At 53.1% G+C, this 20,670-nt stretch overlaps 1 protein-coding gene across 7 annotated transcripts in view; it reads left to right on the top strand.

The window, feature by feature from the left end:
• Positions 1–20,670, top strand: part of GRK5 (G protein-coupled receptor kinase 5) — a 225,543-nt gene that overhangs the window by 80,780 nt on the left and 124,093 nt on the right. The window contains exon 1 of one of the 7 annotated variants that reach the window (XM_027112745.1): positions 4,491–4,893. The exons of the other annotated variants lie outside the window; for them this stretch is intronic. The gene's annotated coding sequence lies outside the window, so the exon portion shown is untranslated. Of the gene's footprint in view, positions 1–4,490; positions 4,894–20,670 lie in introns of those variants that run through there. 7 annotated transcript variants of the gene reach the window in all.

Here is a 20,670-nt window from a genome sequence, read left to right on the forward strand (position 1 = left end):
GAACTAGAGGAGGTCAGGCTGTCTGGAGGGGAGTGCGGGCCTGGGCCGTGGTGGGGGCCAGCTGTGCGAGGCCCTTGGACATCATTCCAAGCTCATTGTTAAGTCATTGGAGGACTTTATGTGAGAGAATTCTAGGATTGGATTTGGGTTGGTATAGCTCTGGCTGCTGGGCCGAGATGGTTTGAAGCGGGTGACAACAGAGGTGGGAGAGCAGGGAGGAGGCTGGTCCAGTCGAGTGACAAGAGCTGATGCTGGCCTGGTCCAAGGTGGCAGCTGTGGAGACAGGGAGGGGACAGGCATGTGTTTTGCTGTAGAAACCACAGATCTGGGGATGGACCCAGTGTGGAATATAAAGTGGGGGAGCGAAAGTGAAGAATCCTGGGTGTCTCCTGGGTTTGGGACCTGGCAGGGCTCCTCCGATGCACTCACCACCTAGGGTTGCATGGTCTGCGGTCCCCTCCCCTGGCAGAGCCGGAGTCCTTGCTTACCTGAAGGTGCCACGCAGTGCCTGGCTCCTGCGGGCGTCCACTACCATGCCTGGAAGGGCAGACTCCACCCTGCCCTTCTGCAGCCAGAAGGCTGGATGGTGTGATGTTACCCAGAGTCTGGGGAAGTTGGAAAACTCAGGGTTTAATGCCCGAGAGGCAGCCCTGGGCAGCCCTGGCTGATGTGTTTGGTCCCCGGTGACGGCAACTTCAGGACAACGTTGAGAGCTACTATTGCTTGCGTGCTTGCCCTGCCGTGTGCCAAGAGCTGTACACGCATTTCTCTCAGGTATTCCTCACAACCCTGAGCAGCAGAGTAGACGATCTTATCCCCATTTTGTAGATGCAGAGATTGGGGCTCAGAGTGTTTGGTCCAAGGTCACCCAGGTAGTGAGCGACCCAGCTCACCGACAGGCCCCTGACTCCAGGTATTAAGTCCTTTACCAGCACCCAGCTCTGTCGCCAGTGAGCCACACCGTCCCCTCACCAGTTGTGTACCGAGGGCCCGCTCTGTGCCCGTCCCTGTCTAGGCCCGGGGGACGGAGAACCCCTGCTCCTCCGCGCATGCGGGAGAGGACCGCAGGGAGTTTGCGGAAAGAGCAGCCCCTCCCACCCTGTCTCCCTTTCTCCTTCCTTCCCTTCCTTCCCAAGAGGGTTCGCTGCCGGGGCTCAGGCCAGGTGGGAGCTGCAGGCAGAGCAGCCTTGGGCCCGGGCAGGGGCCGTCAGCCTCGTCTTTTGCGACAGCTGCCTGGGCCCCACCCGCCTCCTCCCCGGCACCTGAGGGGCACACCTGACCCACTTGCACTTGATCTGCCGCCGCCTGGCCCTGTCAGTGGGTGGGGAGCAAAGCTCCTCCATCAGGTTTGGACGAATCCGAAGGACTCCCTCGGGGTCTGAGGATGGAAGTCATGCCAGGACATTATTGTGCCAAGTTTTCTTTAGCAGGGAGGGGGAGGGGCTGTTACTCTGATGTCCAGAAGAAGAGGGTGTGATGTGCCCACATTTCCCAAACCTCACGTCAGATGCCCTGGCCTGGCAGGTGACCATCTGTGTGTGTCCTCACGGGCACAGGGCCTGGGACTCTGGGGACTGAGCCAGTGGGGTGTGGCTTGCCCTGGCTGGCTTCCCTTCTCCATGTCCGCCTGCTCCCCAGTGTAAACCCGTGGGGGTAGGGCTTGATTCCTCCTCATTCAAACTGTGTCCTTACCCCTAGCCCCCCGCCTGGCCCACTGTAAGTACCCAGTAAGTGTTGGTTGGTAGGTTGAGTGAATGAGTGAATAAATGAATGAATGAATGGGTTGCCCCTGGTCTTCAGTGCTTCTCTGTTGCTCTAGACCTGCGCTGTCCAAGCTGGTAGCCACTCGCCACACGTGGCCATGGAGCCCCTGAAATGTGGCCAGTCTGAACTGAGTTGTGCTGTAAGTGTATATAATATTTCAAAGACTAAGTATGACCAAAAAAAGTGAAGTGTCTCATTACTAATTTTTTATACTGATTATGTGTTGAATTGATATTTGATATATTGAGTTAAATATGAAATGTTATTAAAGTTAATTTCACTCATTTCTTTTTCCTCTTTTGATGTGGCTGCCAGATAGTCTACGTTTGCCCGTGTGGCCCATGTTCTATTCCTCTTGGACGGCGCTGGCCTCGGCTGAGGTATTTGTCTTTGAAAGGCCAAGAGACCTGGGCTGGAATCCCAAGTCTCCCATTCCTGCCGGTGTTGCCAGTGCAGGGCTCTGAGTCTCAGTTTCCTCACCTCTGAAATGGGGATGCTGAGTGAAACCTCACGGTCAGAATTAGCCGGAGGAGACAGCAGTGCCTTGTGTATGGGGCCCCGGGGGTTTCTGCTCCCTCCACCTCTCAAGGAGGCGGCTCTGATTCGGGGGTTTGGGGCCAGGCCACGACTGGGCCCTGCTCCTGGGACTCAGAATACAGGCCGTGATGCTGAGTTGGAGGAGAGTGAAATAAAAGAAAAAGAAAATCACAGTGTCCAGAAAATCACTGTGTCCCGAGGAAGCAGAAATGTCAGAAGGATGGAGAAAGGAAGGCAGGCAGGCTTCCTCTCAGGACCCCTGAGCCCCAGGGCAGGGAGCTCAGGGAGCAGGGGGCAGGCTGTGACTGTCACCCCGACCCCGGGGCCCTGGGGTGCTCTCCACCAGGCAGTCTGCGCCACTCTGTGGTGCTGGGGTGTTCCGGTGCCTTTCAGTAGCCTCTGTGTTCAGAACAAGGCCAGTTTGTGTGTGTGTGTGTGTGTGTGTGTGTGTGTGTGTGTGTGTGTGTGTATGTGTGTGTGTGTGGCAGTTACTCCTTTCACCCCCATCCCCAGGGTTCAGTGTCTGTCCCTTGAACGGGGTGGGGCAGGTTCAGGACCAGGAGGGAGTTTCCGAGTCCCCCACCCTCACTCCCTTGGTCACCTGGGAAGCTACCAGGATTCATGCGGTGCTGAATGCTTCCCATGCATTTCCTCAGCTGTTCCTCCCAATCCAGCGAGCAGTAGCCCATTTCACAGAGAAGAAAATGGAGGCTGGGAAGGGAAGCAACTCGTCAAAGGCCACACACCTGAAAAGAGGTGGGCGGCCAGGAGCTGAACGTGGGTCTGCGCTGGGTGCTTGGAGGGTGGACTTCTGACAGAGCGCCCAGAAAGCTGCAGCAGAAGGGGCCCGGATGGACTGGCAGGGAGGCTGTGCTGCTTGTCTTTTTAGAATATCACCATTCACAGTGTCATGGTCTGTCCGTCTCTCTGTCTCCAGTCTGCTTCACTGGCTGGTCCCTAAGCCTGCTTGGTTAAGGCCCCGGCACCTCCTGAAGCAAGAGGAGAATGCTTCACCATTCCTCAGTTTCCTCATCCGGCACAGCTGGACCTTCCTCGCTGAGTGGAGGGGGAGCATTGAGCGAGGTCAGCCTATAGAGGATGCTTCTCAGCAACAGCAGCTCACGGGTGTTATTATTACTGTTGCCTCGACTGCCACCCAGTTCTCTTATTTCCAGCACTTCCTCTTGAAGCTTTGGAAACAGAGATCCTAAGTGATTGATAGCAAGTGAAGGTGCATTGCCCAGCCCTGCTCCTTGGCCTGACCTGAGGTCAGGTGTGGCCAGCAGGTGGGGGCTGGTCTGTTTCAGCTGCACAGGGATGCCAGGAATGAGGTGCGGCCCCTGGCCCAGCTATCAGGGTTCCCAGAGCAGCTGCCTCCCACAACTGGGCATGGCCATGGAAGTGTGTTCCCCAGACCTGCCGAGGTGGAGCTGGACCGGGTGCCTGGCTGCTAGGAGCCCTGGGAAAGCCCAGGTGAAGGTCTCCTGAACCTCACATTGAGCTTGGCACTGAGGGCCTGGCCTAGAGCCTCTGACCCTCCAGCTCCCAGGGCTCCCTGCTTCAGGGCTCAGGACTCTCAGAAGCTTGAGGAACCCAAGGTCCCCAGGGGATTCTTGGCCCCTTCCCATCCCTTTGAGGGCAGAGCAAGGGGCAGGCAGAAGATGTGCCAGGGTCACCTCTCAGAGTCCCGGGTAGAAAGGAGCACAGCACAGCCTGCTTCTGAGGCGCTGCCTCTGCTCACTCATTCATTCGTTCCCTCACTCATTTGCAGACACTAACTGAGGTCTGCTGTGGGCCTGGAAGCGTGTCCTAGTCCCTGAGTGCTGGTAAGCAAAAGCGACATGGCCTCGGATGGGACCTAATTAAGACATAAATTATAAGTCTTTGAAGGAAGGACTGGGGAGCAGTGGGAGAGAAACACGGAGACATAACTCTTGGATCGATGGGGAGGGGGTTCAGGGAATGATGTGACGCTGAGACCTGAACACTTGTCTGGGGAAGTGGGGGTGACATGTGTCAGAGCGCCCAGAGCAGCAGCATTTGTGATGGTAAAAATCTGGAAATAACCCATGTCTCTCAACAAAGAGTGGATGAATGAATTATTTTCACAAAACCTGTGGATATATGTTTAAATTTTTTTAATTCTCTTTAAGCTTGAAATATTTCATTAAAAAAAAAAATACTGGAAGTGTGTATCTGGCAGAGGAATGACGTGTGCAAAGGCCCTGAGGCAGGAACTCTTCCCCAGTGAGGAAGCAAGTGAAGGCCTGGCTTTTGCCCTGGAGGCCACCCCACCTCCTCTCTGTTTGAAAGTCTGCTTTCAGCTGCCCCTGAGACCAAGAGAAAGGTCCTTGGAAAGGCGTTCTAGGAGTCCTGGGTGTCAGCTGGAAGACAGTATGATGGTGGGGGAAATTGGACCATCGGGGGCAGTGCCCGCGTAAGCTAGATTAGTGGGAGGGGAAACCTTTGGGGTGAGTCAGCCTTCTTCGGTTGGATGCAGCAGAGCCTAGCTGAGCTTCTGCCAAGGGCCCTTGGTGATTCTTCTCTCCTTTTGTGGAGGAACTTGCCTGCTAACCAGGGCATCTGTGTGAGGTGAGTCACTGTTTTCCCCATTTTGTTGATCGCAGACACCTCCAAACACGTCCGTTTAGTCTGAACCGCAAACACTGATGAACTTGGACATCTGGACGAGCAAGCTGGGCATGTGCTTCAGTTTTATGTCCATGGACGGCTCTCTAGAACTCTCTGAAATCCATGGAAGCAGGGATTGCAGATCGAGGATCACTAATCTGGTCCAGGACCTCTCTTTTCTGATGCGGAAACAGAGGCCCAAAGAGAGGAGGTGTCCAATCTGAGGTCACGCCGAGCGGGAAGGAAGCAAGGGGCCCGGCTGACGTTTGCAGTCCAGAGCTTTCTCTTGGCCTGGAACATGGGGCTCGATGTCCCTAGCTGAGATGAGTCCTGCTGACCTCTCCTGGGGAGATGCGTTGTGTCTGACCCTGGCCCCTGAGCCTGGTGGATAGGGTGGGAACCACGGGTGTGAGATTCTGGCCAGGGCACTGCACCTGCAGGTGCTTCCTGCTGGCGTTCTGCTAGGGAGCACTTCCCTCCCCCTTCCGTGTGACTCTCCGGCTGCAGCATCCGCCAGCATCTACTGGGTGCAGGGCAGTGTACTGGGTGCAGGGGGGCCATGGCCTCCGCCTGCTGGATGCTTCTTCTGGCTAGTCTGTGCCAGGTGGTTGTTAGAGGGTATTGGGGCTTTGCCTGAGAAAATGCAGTGCGCCCTGCATGACTCACTTCTCTCTGGGCCTCTGTATCCCCAGCTATTCATTGAGGGGCAGGGCTGTGTGATCACCAAGGCCCCTCCCAGATCTGGCGTCCATTAGTTCTGAGTCTGGTGGAGAGGAGGGAGTAATTACAGCCCGTTCTCACTGAGCTTTCTTCACTGTGCTAAGTGCTTTACATGCATCAACTCAGGACTCCTGTGTCTGTGAGGTCAGAAAAGAGTCAGTTGAAGCTCAGAGAGGTTGAATACTTGCCCAGAGTCAGCCACACAGCTAATAAAGGACACAGCTGGGATGTGAACCCAGGCTGTCCGACCCTGGAACGTGTCATCTTAATCACCACTGTGGCAAACTGAATAAGGGCCCCCAAAGATGTCAACATCCAAATCCCTGCAACTTGTGAATAAGTTACCTACCTGGTAAAGGGGCTTTTTGGCTTAATTACACTAATTAAAGGGTCTTGAGATGGGGAGGTTTGCCTGGATTATCCTGGTGGGCCCGATGTCATCACAGGGGTCCTTGTAAGAGGGAGGCAGAGGGAGATCTGACTACAGAAAAGGAGGTCAGAGCGATGCAGCTTGAGAAAGACTCAACCAGTGGTTGCTGGCTTTGAAGGTGGAGGAAGGGACCATGAGCCAGGGAATGCGGGCAGCCTCTGGGAGCTGGAAAAGGCATGGGAACAGATTCTTCCCTAGAATCTCCAGAAGGAATCAGCCCTGCCAACACCTTGGTTTTAGCCCAGTGAATCTGATTGCGGACTTCTGACTTCCAGAACTGTAAGATAATAAATTCATGTTATTTAAAGCCACTAAATGTGTGGTAATTTGTTATAGCATCAACAGGAAATTAAAACAACCATGTCCTACTCACTTGCAGCTGGCTCTCCTTTCTGTATTCAAGTTTGTTTCTGAATTCCTAGGGGTAGAAATCTGATCTGCCAAATAGAGCTCTCCTTGGCCATTTTACAACTAAAGAAGCATTTTAGACAAAGACTTTGTAAGGCCAACCGCCTTGCTCCCATTGTCTCTGCTGTGTAATGGGAATCAGGAGGGAAAGGGTCATGGGACCCCAGCATAGACTCTGCCTCTGTGAGTCCCCAGCTGGACGCTCTACCTCTCCAGGCACCGTCTTTGACCTCTGTGAGTGATCGCCTGCAGTGGGGTCTGCACCAGATGCCCAGCACATCTTTGTGGGCTGAACAAGCAAGGTCAGGGCCAAGGTCTGTGGCAGCGAGTGGTGGGCTCCTCCCCAGGTCCCTGCAGAGAACACAGGTGCTCTGGTTCATCCTCAGGTACCTGTGCTCATGGTAGAAGTAGCCTGTGTGCTTTACTGGGTCAGGAATTTAGACAGTCCTTAAAGAAAGCAGTTCTTTCTGTAGAGATGCTGTTTTGAGCTGATCTTTAAGGACAATGTGCCGGTTCTGCAGAACCCAAGGTGAGGCCCTCTGGTCCAGTCCAGTAGCACAAAAAATGGGGTTCTTTTTACCTTTCCCAGAGTGTGGCTTAACTGCTCTTGGGTCCTTTGCAAGGACCCATGGGCCCTGAGAGCTCATGGGCCCAACTCCTCATCTGAAGAAACTGAGGCCCAGAGAGGGGAAGGGACTCCCCAGGGTCACACAGGAAGTTAGTTAATAGTTTCCTTGTTGGGAATTACAAGCTCTGAAATGATAGGGATTTTTCCTGGGGTCACATTAAGACGGGGGAGTCATTCACTCATTCATTTAAGAACATTTTATTGTGTACCTGCTCGGTGCCAGGCACTAGGTATAGTCATGATGCCAGCTTTTGAGGAGTAACCTTCTAATGGGTGGGGTGGGTGGGTGACAATAAGCAGGCCTAAAAGATAAATGAATAAAATAATTTAAGGTCATTACAGTTTATAAGGGGAATAAACAAGACGTGATGGGGAGTATCTGCTAGACAAGGGAATCAGCGAAGGCCTCTCGGAGGGGGTGATCTCTCAGATGGAAACCAAAGAAAAGAGTCATGAGGAGCGTGTTTCAGGCAGAAGAAACAGCCGGGCACACGGACTCGGAGTTGCGGGGGAGGGGAGGAACTGGTGTGTTTGGGAAACCAAAGGCAGCCCAGTGCGACTGGCACGGAGTGAACCAGGAGATGAGGTAGGGTGGGGAGGCAGGTGGGCTTCAGCCTGCAGGCCTTGTAGGTCACGGTGAGGGGTTCAGGTTTCATCCCAAGGACCATGGGGAGCCATTGGAGAGACTGGAAGTGGTTTGCTTTTGTAGAATGACACAGGCTGCAAGATGGACGGTGCATTGGACGGGAACCAGATGGAGGCAGGGAGGCGTCAGGAGGCTGCTGCAGCCGTCCTGTGAAATGTGATGGTGGCCTGGACCAGGGCGGTGGCCTCCTTTGGAGGGGCAGGGAGATGGCAGAGTGAAAATGTCATTTGGAAAGAGAACCTGGAGGACTTGCTGGATGGTTGCAGGTGAAAGACTGTTAGTTAGCTGTCTCTGTGTAAGAGGTTACTTAGCAGCTTAGAACAACAATCAACATTTGTTAACTCACGGTTTTTGTGAGTCAGGAATTGGGGAGTGGCTTAGCTGGGTGGTGCTGGCTTACGGTCTCAGGTTGCAGTCATGATGTTAGCCGGAGCTGCCATCACCTGAAGGCTTGACTGGGGCCGGAAGGCCCGCTTCCAGGGTGGCTCCTGCACATGGCTTGGCAAATCAATGCCAGCTGCTTCCCAGAGGTCTCAGCTCTTGCCCACGTGGGCCTCTCCATAGGTGTCCTCAGAGCAAGTGATCCAAGAGAGGGCAGGGCAGAGGCCACAGTACTTGCACGACCTAGCCTTGGAGTCATACTGTCATTTCCACCACATCCCTTTGGTTACACAGGTTCAGTGTGGGAGGGGACTGCACAGGCTGTGAATCCCAGGAGGCAAGAATCACTGGGCCGTCATGGAGGCTGTTTACCACAGGGGCCATGAAGAGGGTGAGATCAGGGATGACATTAGGCTTTTGGCCTAAGTGGCTGGGTGAATGGTGGTACCATTAACCGAGGGGTAGAAGCGCATGCTTGGGGGAAGGTAGGTGGGGATCAAGAACTCTCTTCTAGACCCCAGTTTGGGAGACTTCACCTCTGCACTGCAAACTTCTGTCTATAGGTGCTGCTGTGCTGTGCTGGTTTGGGGCTTCCATAGCCTCAGACTTGGGGGGAACTTTCTCAGGGCCTAGTTGTCATCTGTCCCTTGAACTGATCCCATGTCAGCCTCGAGGACCAGGAATTAAGAACCAGGCATTCTTAGGTTCAAATTCCAGCTTAGCCACTTAGTGGCTGTGTGACCCTGGGCCAGATTCTTGGCCTCTCTGGGCTTGTTTCCGCATCTGCAAAACAAATCCACTTCGCTGTGGTAGCATGAGACTCAGAAATTATGTTGCTGTAGCGCTCAGGCTGGGGCCTGGCTCGCCCTGGCCTCTTTACACCTCAGATTCCCAGCCTTTCTGTGTGCACAGTCATAGCTACATCATAACATACCCAGGTCGCTAGGTGGATTTGATTGGGAAGGATTTCTAAAGAGTCTGTTCAGCTTCTTTTAAGTACATGATGCAAAAATTCTGGGGACAGCAGAAGTAATTATTACTCACAGGGAAATGCAAGTATTTTAATGAGTATCTTCTGAAAAATTGAGGCATTTCTTCATGAGCAAACAGTCCTGTTTATTTCTCTAACAAAATAGTAGCCACAATTGTGCTTCAGGGGCCAACTTTCAATGCCAGTGGCTTTTCTCAGGGGTCAGCTCACCTCCCTCCCACTCCCCAATCCCCCCCACACTTTCTTTTCTTTAACCTAGAGGAAACATAGTGAAGACAAAAGTGACCAAATTTGGGCTTTGCTGAGAGAACGGGATTACTTTTGCAGTGAGAAGTTAATTTTTGTGGCCAGACTTTCTCAACTGTGAAAACCAGTGTGGGCAAAAGCATAGTAAGCCTGAAAGTACATTTGGAAAATGATTTTCCTTGGAAAGGACATTTTAAAGAAGGTCATTAGTGTTTGCAAGAGGACAGGGGCATCTGTTTTCTCCTGAAGGAAATGTCCACTCAACTCGTGAAGAGACAGAGAGGAGGAGAGGGGAACGGGGGAAGCCACGGGGAGGGGATGCTTGGGGAGCCGAGATGGGAAGCAGGATGGCTTAAAATCGTGTTCGCACCCGCCCGGTGCACTGTGCTAAGCACACTCTCTATCTGACCCTGACAAAGGGCATTTGGTTATTACACCTGTTAGGAAACTGTGGCTCAGAGAGATTGGGAAGGTGTCCTGTGGTCACTCAGCTGGTGGACAGAGGACTCAGAAGTCCAATGCTGCTCGTCTGATAGAGCCGCCTCTCTTTCCATGCTGCCCTAGGAGAAAGGGCTCTTGGTCCGGGGTCAGGATAACTGACATGGTAAGATGGGAGGAGACACACCTGAGGGGAAGGGCTGGGGAGGCGGTGTGTGCCCTGTCCCTCCCATAGAAGGTGTTGTGTTCCCATTTTCAGGGGAAAAAAATGCAGGCTTGGGAAAGACTATGGTGTGTGATGTGGTTTTATTGTTTTAAAGTCCATTTGGGGGACTTTCCTGGTGGTCCAGCAGTTAAGACTCCAAGCTTCCACTGCAGGGGGCATGGGTTTGATCCCTGGTCGGGGAACTAAGATCCTGCATGCCGTGTGGTGTGGTGCGGCCAAAACATAAAAAATAAAATAATAAAGTTCATTTGGAAACCACCTTTTCCCTTGTGGTCCTGCCTCTCTATCTGTTTATCAGTCTATTTGTCAACGAGTTGTTGAGCATTTGCTGTGCGCCAAGCACTGTTCTGGGTGTTTGGGAGACAGCAGGGAACAAAACAAAGATCCCTGCCCTTGTGAGCCTGCGTTCTAATGGAAGGAGGGGTGGACACAGGCAATAAGCCACGTGGAATGTTACAAAGTGATATGTGCAGTCGAAATTAAACCTGCAAAGTAAAAGAAGGGTAGAGGGATCCGGAGAGGCAGGCAGTGGGTGGGTACAGCCTGTAGTGTTAGAACAGGTGAGCAGCAGGTGTTGCCTTGGAGGCATGGAAATGCTCTGGAACTAGGCAGCGGTGGTGGTAGCACAGCGTCGTGAATGTCCTAAATGCCACTGAATTGTTCCCTTTAAAGTATCAATTTTATTTATTAGGGAAAAAATATTTATTAGGGAAAAAGAGGTGGTCAGGGTCAGCTTCATGGAGAGAGTGATATTTGTGCAAAAGGCTAAAGGAGGGGAAGGTGTTAACACTTGGGATGTTTTCTCCCAGGGAGAAAGAGGAAGGCTCCGGGCAGAGGGAGTAGCAGGAACAGATGAACTCAGGTGAACTGTGACCCCCGGGCCAACAGCCTGCTGTCTGTTTTTGTAATAAAGTTTTATCGGAATAAAGCCATGTTCATTTTTTTATGTATTATGTTGTCTGTGACTCAGGGACTTCACCTGGGTCTTTACAGAAAAAGTTCCTGACTCCTGAGGTAGAGCATACATAGGTCCTCAGGTGGGAAGGTCCATGGGGTATGTGAGGAGCAAGAGGAGGAGAGGATGGCTGGAGTGAGGGAAGGAAGGAGTAGAAGCAGGTGAGGTCAGAGAAGTCACGGGCACCAAATCAGGTAACCCTCCTGCATGGCTTTCCTGTGGCACCTCTGGTAAATGTCAGGACAGAGGCTGACATCATGCTGATGGGGAAATGTGTGTGTGTGTGTGTGTGTGTGTGTGTGTGTTGGGTGGGGGCAGTGATAGGGCGGAGAGATGGCTGAACTTGGGAGTCCTAACACCTGGGCTTTAGACCTGCTGTCTGTCCCTCGCCAGCTCTGTGTCCTCAGTTATCTCATTTACAGAAGTTGTGATGGTGGTGGTGGTGACGGGTGATGATGATGGTGGTAGTGGTGTTGGTAGGGATGGTGATGGTGGTGGTGGTGGTGAGGGTGATCGTGGTAGTGGGGATGATGTTGACGGCGGCGATGGTGGTGGGGATGGGGGTGGTGGTGGGGACGATGGGGGGGTGGTAGTGATGTTGATGGTGAGGTTGGGGGGGTGGGGATGGTGGTGATGGGGTGGCAGTGGTGATGATGGTGGTGGTGTTGATAATGGCTACATCCAGTGAGCCCCTACTGTGTGCTGGGCACTTGCACACTTGACTCTAACTCTTATCGCAGTGGTGCAGATTGGGTAGCAGCATCTTCCTTCGCAAGAGAAAACACTGAGTGACTGGGGAAGACCCTGTGTGTGGCAGGGCTCAGATAACATGCTGTGATAGCCACTTATCATACTCCAGTGAAGAGGCCGGAGGCCGTGGGCGTGAGAACCCCTGGTAAACAGCGCAGCCAGCACAAGGGCAGCAGCATCCGGTCAAGGTGGCCCAGTCTCAGTGCTGCCCCTGGCAGCAAGGGTTTCCTGGGAGGGGCCGTCCCCGGGCCCCCCTGCCCTCCCACTCCCACCGCAAAGCCACACCGGAGGCCTCCCCTCTCTCAGGCTCCGTGTGATGGGGAGGGGCCGCGTCCCCCCAGCCCCATGGCAACCAGTTACCAGGCCTGGTGTTGGTTTGGGTTTTCCTAATTGAGGTTGTGGGATCCTTCTGGTTGTGGCTGAGGCTTTTCTGCCCTGGAAACCCGGCTGCGGCGTGGCCATGGGGTGGGGCCTGGAGGTGCTGGGACCTGCCTGCAGGCCGCACACGCCCCGTGCTGCTCCCCACCCCCCCCCCCACCTCTCGCCGCTTCAGTACCGCACTTCCTTTGAAGAACATCCTGGAGGTTTTAGGTTCTGGTAGCTGACAGCTGTGGCACCACGAAACGTTCCGTGGTCAGGATCCCTGTGTGTCTTTGCCTCCCCATGTCTGGTCCCATGGAGGGTGCAGCCGGCCTTGAGGCCTGGGGTGTGGGAATGCACTGCTTCTGTTTGCCCACCGTGGTTTTTGCCCACCCTCCTGGTGGGGTCCCTGTGAACAACGGAAGCCCCAACTAAGCCGCAGAGTTCAGCTCCCAGGCGGGTAGACAGGCCCCGGAAAGGCCTCCGGTCCTGTCCCGTCCTCCTTGCTTCGCTGAGTGTGGGCAGGTGCTCCCCGGCCTGGCTGCGCCTGCACCAGTGTCAGCCTTCTGATTGGAGCCCAGGGCTTCATCCTGGATTCTGATGAATTCAGGTGGTGGTGGTGTGAAGGTAGCAAGCCCCTCTGGGTGGGAAGAGGCTCTGTGCCCCGAGCCCTGCCCTCCTCCCTCTCTTGCCCACTCCTGGGGTCCTTTGCCAGCTAGGATGGCGCTGGACACACTTGAAGACACCAGGGCTGCCGGATGCTTCCTGCCCCGAGGAGCCGTGGACTCGGCTGCCCCGCTTAAATGGCACAGCTCCCATCACAGGAGATTCTGGGCCAGAGGTGCCTTTGGTAGCCCCTCGTGTTGTGTTTTCTTCCAGACGTTTCCATCAGCGGGTAGTTCTGGGGGCGTCTCCACTTGTCGCCACCAGATCCTGACCTCCCAGCTCCAGCGCTTTGGGACGGTGGGGTAATGGAGGAGTGGAGGACAGGGGAGGATGGAGGGGGGAGTCAACTAGATGCAGGGGGCGTCCAGGAAACGTCACAGAAGAGGGTGTCCTGAGGCAGAGACCCTGTGGGTACTGGATAGTTCTAGAAAGTGAGACCTACAAAAATAGAACGAGGCCCCTGGCCCTGGGTTTGCAAGCTCCATCCCCCTTGCCCCACGCACCCGATCAGCTCCCTTCTCATCTGTACTAATGCGATCTTAAAGAAACACTCTTTTGAAAAAAAAGGGTTCTGCTGCCATGACCTGGCATCACCCTCCCCCGCCCCCTCCTCCCCCTCCCATCCCAGGTGAGGAAACTGAGGCCAGAGGGGTGGGCCCGTCTCCCTTTCACAGTGGTTGCCAAGTGCATTGGGTTGGAGAAAGTCCCCTGCAGGCTGAGGTCACCTCAAGTACATTTGGCTGGAGTCATGTCCCTTTTGAAAAGGCTTGAGTCACTCAGTGACGCAGTCCCGAATGGCCCTATAATTGGGATCTTGCCTTGTTTGGGGCTGTATGAAAAGAGACTCTGAACCAGTGAGATACACCCTCCTCTTCAGCTTCAGCTGTGGGTGCCACTCTGGCAATGGCAAAGGGGACAGAGCCCAGGTGGATGGGACAGAAATATTGGTGGCAGGGAGGGCGAGCATAGAAACAAGCAGACACAGGGTCCACCTACCCCACCAGGAAAACTGGCCTCCTCCGCATTGCCTGCGGCCTTTGAGAACACCCACGGCCTCCCCGTGGCGATATTTTCTGGAAAACCAACCCTGCTGGCAGTGCTGTGGAAACTGAGTCCTGAAAACTCACCTGGTTAGAAAGGAATTGAACAGACTCTTTAGCTCCACAGATGTCACAGGCAAAATTGTCATAGTGCCTTCCACTTGACCGGCTGGAGTGGCTGAGTCATCAGCTTCTGTGGCTGGGAACACAGAGAGAGATCCTTCCCATGTACAGTCAGTCACCAGGATGCTTGAGACCCTCCCAGACCTTGATCCAAATGCGCTGAGAGCAGCTCCTCCAGTTTTCATGGTTCTCACCCCCCAGCCCCCAGATGCGTGGTCTAAAGACCTGCTTTACAACACAATTTGAATTTCTAACAGATTTGGTCCCTGGCATTAACATGACCTTTCCCAGCCTCCTGGAAGCTTGGTGACCCACAAGCCATTCCGAGGAAGGGGCTCTGAGGTGACAGGAGGAAGAGGCCCTGCTGGGAATCCTGGGGCCCCTGTAGCCCGGGCCCCCCTCCATCCTGTGTCCTTGTGCCTTTAACCAGCAGTGCCCTAAACCGTTTTGGAAGAGAGGGCAGCTGTTTCTGTGGTTTCGCCTGTGCTGCCTCTAGTTACATCTGGCACCACCTGGGGGCCTCTGCACTGAACAGGCAAAGCTCGCTCAGCCCCTCCGTCTCGCCCCATCCACAAGGGCCAGAGCTGATTGGGTAATTTCAGAGCCTAGGCTGGCCCACGACATGTGGCGTGCCTGGAGAGAAAAGGTGAGCTGGCCAATCAGATTTGCTCCTTGGGACTCTAGGCTCAGGATTCTGGCAGATAGGCAGGGAGGGGGCTTTGGGGCCTGCCGGCTGCAACACCATTCTGAGACTGACTACCCTGAGTGAGCAAAGACTCCGCAGAGGAAGCGCAATCCCCACAAGACCACCCTCACTTCAGACCACAGCCACCAGTTTGAGAGTCCCCAGGCCACACATACTTCTGACTAACTGGCTAAAAATTTGGGGATTCCCCCAACCCCTCTCAGGTTTGATGATTCACTAGGACGACTCACAGAGCTCAGGAGAGCGCTATATTTACAGTTTTATCAGAGCGAAAGGATACAAATCTGAACCAGCGAAAGTGGGAGATGCATAGGGCAAGGTCTGCTAGGGACACGTCACCATCCCGGCACCAGTGTATGATCACCAACCAGGAAGTGCACCCAAGCCCGGTGCCCAGAGTTTTTATTGGACTTTTCATGACTTAGGCGTGATTGATTGAATCATTAGCCACGCGTTTGAACCCAGTCTCCAGCCCCCTTCCCCTCCCCGAAGTTTGGGTACCACCATTTGGCTCAAAGCCCCAACTCTCTAAGCCCACGGTTGGTCATTCTGGCATGGCCAGCCCCAGCTTGAGTCGTCTCCTTAGCATGAGCTCGGGTGTGGTTCCGGGGGCCCACCACGAATAAAACCCACACCCCCAACACTCGGAAAATTCCCAGGACTGGGAGATCACCTACCAGGAACCAGGGACAAAGTCAGTTTCTTCGTTATACAACAACAGCCAATTGGGTTCCATGCAAAGAGGTGAGTAAGCCTGGCATGGTCTGCAGAGAGGCACATGGCGGAGTGAGAGGCAGAGACACCCCAGCCCCGGGTTCTCTGTGTCTCCACAGCCTTCCTGTTCCCACAAACCCAGCTGCTCTTGGCTGCCTCTCCTTGGATTCCTAGAGGCTCCAGTGATCCTGGTAATAATCCCTGTCTTTGTGGGTCAGCTTAAATGATTCTCTCTTCCTGCTCACCTTGGTTAGAACTGCACTCACCAACACAGTTTTCCAGTGTGAGTTGACAAGTTTGTCCTGGAGGATGTGGTCCATGGGAAGACCGGCTTCCACTTCCTCAGGGCCCACAAAACGAATCAGGTGCTCTCCGGATCCCAGTGTGCCTATCTCCAGGGATGATGCTCTTCTCTCTGGGTTCCAGAGAACAATAAAGGTCCAAAGGGAAGAGGTCAGAATGGGAAGAGGTACCCAGGAAGTATAGGGTGTGTGCACTGATGATTCGGGTGGGGTTTGAGGTGGGTCCCGCCTGCTCCATAGGGAGCCAGACCTGGGCCTGGTGCCGGGTGTGGTGGGCCCCTGAGGCCATCTCACCAACCTGTTCCCCCATGGCCACTGGTGAGCTTCTCTCCAGTGTCTCCCTCTGGATTTCTGGAAACAGTTGGGTCCACATCCAGTTTGCCTTCCTACACCGGCGAGTGGCCGGGTAAGTGGTTTTATGGGGACAGGGACCGGGATTCTTGTCAGAGTCAGACCCCAGGATCACCAAATTGGTCCAAACTGCTGTGAATTTTTTCAGATCTAGAAAAGAAGTAGGCAGGGCAGAAATAAGTCAGAGAGAGAAATTTCCAGAAAGAGTGGTCCTATCGTTGTCCCGTTTCCCACATGATGCTCAAGGGCTTTCTCAAACTTGACTGTGCATCAGAATCAACCTGGAAGGCTCATTAAAACGGACCACTGAGCCCCCTCCCAGAGTTTCTGACTCAGTAGATCTAAGGTGGGGCCCAAGATTTTGCATTTCTGACAAATTCCCCAGTGATGCTGGTGCAACTGGTCCAAGGACCACATTGGGAACCACTGATTCAAGGGTGTGAAGGAAGGTCTTTCCAACAAATGCAGAGAGCCTTTCTCAGCTTCCCCCAAGGAACCTTTCTCTGACCAGGGAGGAAGAGAACATTAGAGTAGGAGTCAGGATGCCTGGGTGTGTGACACAAACCGCTTGAGTGATTTGAGCCAAGGTTCTTGCCTTTCTGAGACTCTATTTCCTCACCTGTCAAATGGGTCCAGTAAGAGGACCTACCTTGTGTGGTTGATGTGAGGATTAGATGAGAGGGCGTCTTAACAAACAGCTCCCTGACTCTGGTAGTACAGGAAATGCCACATTTCTCTAACTTCCAAATCAGATATACTGTAAGATTGATGAGAAGTTCAAGGTCAATTGTTTTGCAAAGGTCTGTCCCACTCCCTTCCATGGATGGCACGAGAAGCCCCAGGGCTCAAAGGAATCCAGCAAATAAGACCTCACACCATCGGGGTCACTGCTGTTGCCGATTTTGTCAGTGTCCTTTGGAGGAGAGGTCTCTGCGCTTTTCCACTCCCCTGTGTCAGGCTGGTCCCGGGTCCCTCACAGCTCAGAGCCCCTTGTCCCTGGGATCCAGCAGGGGCAAAGGCCTCCCCACTGTACTGTCTCCCTGTTGTTCTCATTTCAGTCCTCAGCCTGCAAAGCATGAACACCTCCCTGGAAAACAGTAAAAGCAACAAGAATAACAGCCAGTTTCTTCCCCCACAGTGACAGTTTTCTCATGGCAGTTTTCTGGCCTGATCTTTTCATTCTTCCCTGGGCGCATCCACAGGAGGAAAAGAAATGCCAGCTCGTTTCTCAGCAGCTCACCCTGTTATGAGCACTTGGCCCGTGCTTAAGACACAGTAGCTCTTTATTACTTTGCTTTTTCCCCCAAGTCCTGCGCTCCATCCCTGCTAGGACTTGTCCTCCTGCTGGCCACTCTCCCTCCTCCTGCCCTGCCACCCCCTTATCACACTTCCCTCGGCCCATCTGGGGTGTACCTGCACGAGGCCATTGCTGGCAGCCAAGGGAGACCCTGGGGGCTGGAGAAAGCAGAAGTGATTTGGTAAGCAACTTCCTCTCTGGAGGCTGCATCTTCCTGTCGCCCACCTTTCTCCAGGTTTTGCTTGGACTCTTGCCCACCCAGGAGAGAGACCTGCTGCCCTGGTCCTTTGGTGCCTTCCCCAGAGCCATGAGTGGGTAGAGTTCAGCCCATGTCCACAAGCCTGACATCTTGGTCTCTTCTCACCTCTGATAGGAGCCCTCCTGTCTGGCTCCCAGCCTGTGTTGCTGGCATCCCCTCCCTGGCTGGGGCGCCCTTCCTCCATGCAGCCCCCACCTGCCTAGCCACACCCCCAGTGGTCTCACTCAGCTCTGCCCTTTTAAGCGTGGAATGAGCTGGACGTCCACGAAGGTAGGCACTCTGTCCTCTTGGCCGTCTCATTTTTAGCCTGTGGAAGGTAAACTGTGAGCAACCATAGGCTGGTTGGTAAAGAGAATAAAGCCCAAGGATGCTCAAGACGGGAAGTGGCTGCCAGTCAGTGTGGGTTGGAGAAGATACATGCTCCTGTTTGCGTGTGTGGTTCATCCATTGGCCCCATTAATTCCTCTCCCTGAGCCTCAGGTTTCTCATCTGTGAAATGGGGCTAGTAACTGCCTTATTGAGGACCAAGCGTGTAGCATCTAGTTCAGTGCTAAGCAAATATTCACTTAACCAGTCAGTCAGCATAACTTAACAAAAGCTTGCAATTGTCCAGGCCAGTTGTGTTAGCTGCCCCACCCTCTGGAAGGATATGGAGCAGGTCTGGGCTGAGCTGGGAGAGGGCTGTGGGCAGACAAGGGATCTGCCTCTCAAGGGCAGCCCTGGAAGGGGCATAAGGTTGGGGGCTTGAAGAAAGAGCAGGACTTCAACAGGCAGAGGGGTCAATTCTGGAGGTCAGAAGTCTGACCTGGGTCTCACTGGGTTAAAACTAGGGTGTTGGCAGGGCTCTTTCCTTTCTGGGGGCTCTAGGCGAGAATCTGTGTTCTTGCTTGTCTAGCTTCTAGCGGTCGCCTGCACTCCTTGGCTCGTGGCCCCTTCCTTCTTCAAAGCCAGCAACAGCTGGTCTAGTCTTTCGCACATCACATCACTCTGAGCTGACTCTCCCACCTTTGCTTCCAAAATTAAGGACTCTGGTTACATCGGGTCCCCCCAAATCATCCAGGATAATGTCCCTATCATTATCCTTAATTCAGTCTGCAGCCTTAATTTCCTTTGCCACATAACCTAACATATTCACAGGTGCCAGGGATTAAGGGATACTTTGGAGGAGCATTGATTTGCCTGCCATAGTCTCTGCCCTGTTCTGGGGGATGAGGAAGTGAGGAGAAGGACGAAGGAAGCCCCAGGTGGCTGTGTGGTACCCACCGGCCCTTCATTACTCCAGCCTCTGGGTCACATCCTCCAGCCTTGACTCACCTTTGCCACCTCCCTACTACCACCACTGTGGCCCCATTACTAGCGAGTCTCTCCCAAACCTCGCACTCCTTCTGAGTGTTGGTCATAATGGTCATTAAATAAAGCAGCATTTCTCCGTTTCAGCTCTATTGACACTTTGAGCACATTGTTCTCTGTTGTGGGGTGCTGTCCTGCTCATTAGGCAAGGTTTAACTGTATCTCTGGCCTCTACCTGCTAGATGCTGGTAGCACCCTCATCCAGTTGTGACAACTCCAAATATCTCTAGACACTGCCGAATGTCCCCTGGAGGACAAATTGCCCAGGGGTTGAGAACCACTGAAATCAAGCCTTTGATGTTTGTCTTCCTCACTAGATCGGGCACCCAAAGAAGGAAGCCCTGAGAGGGTGACACCCCGTCTGTCTTGCCCGTCCCCGTGTCCCCAGCACCTGCATAGTGCTTGGCATTTACTAGATGCTCCACACATACTGGTTTAATGAATTAATGAATTTTGTTAATTTTCTTTATTTTTAAAGTTTTTGGTGTTAATTTTCTTAATGGATAAATTAACCTATAAAAAAGTGTGTGTGTGTGTGTGTGTGTGTGTGTGTGTGTGTGTGTCTTAAATAGATTCCTGTTGCCATAGACTGGCTACCTAAGAATCGCCTGGGGAGCCTTTTACGTAGCCTGACTCCTGGGTTCCGATCACAGAGAGTTGGGGCTCAGGCTGATGGGGTGCAGCCTGGGAGTCTGTATTGTCAAGAGGGCTTCACCAGTTCCTCAGAAAAGGGAAACATAGAATTACCATATGATCCAGCAATTCTGCTCCTAGGCATATACCCAAAAGAATTAAAAGCAGGGACTCAGATATGCAGAGCAGCAGTATTCACGATAGCCAAAAGGTGGAAACAACCCAAGTATCCATCAACAGACAAATAAATAAACAAAATGTGCCGTATGCACACAATGGACGGAGTATTATTCAGCCTTAAAATGGAGTGAAATCTGACACTTGCTAGAGCATGGATGTACCTTGAAGGCATCATGCTAAGTGAAACCAGCCAGTCACAAAAGAGCACATCTTGTACGATGTCACTCGTGAGGTCCCTAGAGTAGTCCAATCAGAGAGACACAAAGTAGAAAGGTGGTCACCAGGGGTAGAAGGGAGTGGAAGCTGGTGTTCGATGGGTACAGAGTTTCCATTTGGGATGATGAAGTTCTGGAGATGGACGGTGGTGACGGTTGCACAACAATGTGAATGTGCTTAATGCCACTGAATTGCACACCTACAAATGGTTAAAATGGTACATTTTCTGTTATGTATATTTTACCACACACACAAAAGTGCTTAATCCCAGCCAGATCTGGGAACAAATAGTGTGGGAATCAATGGGGGCACAGGGGGTGCAGACTGGATGAGTTCTTTTTTTTCTTTTCTTTTTTTTAACATCTTTATTGGGGTATAATTGCTTTACAATGGTGTGTTAGTTTCTGCTTTATAACAAAGTGAATCAGTTATACATATATTCCCATATCTCTTCCCTCTTGCATCTCCCTCCCTCCCACCCTCCCTATCCCACCCCTCCAGGCGGTCACAAAGCACTGAGCTGATATCCCTGTGCTATGCGGCTGCTTCCCACTAGCTATCTACCTTACGTTTGGTAGTGTATATATGTGCGTGCCTCTCTCTCGCTTTGTCACAGCTTACCCTTCCCCCTCCCCATATCCTCACGTCCGTTCTCCAGTAGGTCTGTGTCTTTATTCCTGTCTTACCCCTAGGTTCTTCATGACATTTTTTTTTTCTTAAAT

This window comes from Aethalodelphis obliquidens, unplaced genomic scaffold (genome assembly GCF_003676395.1).
Source record: "Aethalodelphis obliquidens isolate GAN/ISIS:26980383/991018 unplaced genomic scaffold, ASM367639v1 scaffold11, whole genome shotgun sequence".
NCBI lineage: Eukaryota > Metazoa > Chordata > Mammalia > Artiodactyla > Delphinidae > Aethalodelphis > Aethalodelphis obliquidens.